We start from the raw sequence: 1,324 nt of genomic DNA, 5'->3' as shown, positions 1-1,324 counted from the left end.
GGTCTTCAACTCCTGGCCGGCGTGTTTGCTGGAGGGACAGTCCCCTCCTCCCGCGCGTCGTGAGCCCCCGGCTGACTGGCCACTCCTTTCTCGACGCGCGCTCTTCCCGTCTGGATAAGTCACGGTCCTGGCTTCATCAACTCACGTTATACAAAAGATACGCAAGAACTGTGGTCCCGGTTATTTCTCCCTCCATCTAGTGGCTTCTCCATTGCCTGGGGCCTCCGAGCTCTCCGCTGGGCCCTTTGCATCAAAGGAGAAGACAGGAGGACGGTACGGAGGCTCTCGGGAGGTTGTAGGGACCAGGTCCAGAGAGGCCCGCCCATGTTACATTGGCCAGAAGGACTCACGCGGCCCCGCCAGGGTTCAGGGGCGCAGGGTTTGTGGTCCAGCCGAGGGAGGGGTGGGCACGGAGATGCGAGTCAGTGCAGGGCCTCTGCTCCGGCTTTCCGGAGCCTTCCCCCGCTCGCTGCCCTTAGTCAGGCTTCCTCTCTCGTGCTCCCTCTGCCTCTGCTTTTTCTGACATCTGTTTTGAAGCTCTCTTCATGGGACAAGGAAGGGCATTCTTCATTTGAAGGGTCTAGAGCATTATTCTTGACTTTGGATTGACTACTTTCTGTTGTCTGACAACACCACGGGCCCTTTAAAAACGAAGTTGTCGAAATCTAACAAAGACGATCGTGTTCTTTGGCTAAAAGTCTAAGGAGGACTACATCATGTGACAGATTCCAGCCTGAGTCTCCTCACGCGGCATCATGGTGGAAGGAGGGAGCGTCCCCTCCCACGTGGGCAGGCGACAGACCTGCACACACCAGTGGCCGTGGGCCCAGGGCTCTGTGCACTAAACCACACGCTTCTCTCCTGTTTCTTTCTTGGTGGCTGGTTTGTTCAGGCCGCCAGTTTTGCTCACATCGCAAATGCCGTCCGGCGTCTCCTCCCATGACCTTGAAGTTTTCGTAGCCGCCGCTGGGACATCCATCTTAAAGAAAGACTGTTCCTGTCTTTGCAGTGATCAAAAATGGCCTCTTCCGGGCCGGAAAGCATGGGCCGCAGAGCCGTAGGCCGGGCCTTGGCTTGGCCATCCATCTGCCAGCAGCCGAGCGCCAAAGGGACCGGGGGCAGCCACGGCCCCTCACCCCGCGTTCCTCGAGGCGGCGCAGGGGACCGGCTGGGCGGGGAAGCGAGGGGCGCGTCGGCCTGAGGAAACACAGGCCTTAAGGTTTACCAGATATAATTCAATATCTACCTTCTTCACCCAGATCAAGCCGTTTCCTTCCAAACGTCTGCAAAGAAAATCCGCCCGAGGTTGATTAATGCCTCGTCT

Source organism: Pteropus vampyrus, unplaced genomic scaffold, assembly GCF_000151845.1.
Source record: "Pteropus vampyrus isolate Shadow unplaced genomic scaffold, Pvam_2.0 Scaffold381, whole genome shotgun sequence".
Lineage (NCBI taxonomy): Eukaryota > Metazoa > Chordata > Mammalia > Chiroptera > Pteropodidae > Pteropus > Pteropus vampyrus.
The sequence above is the reverse complement of the archived record's forward strand: the minus strand, read 5'-3'. Positions refer to the sequence as shown.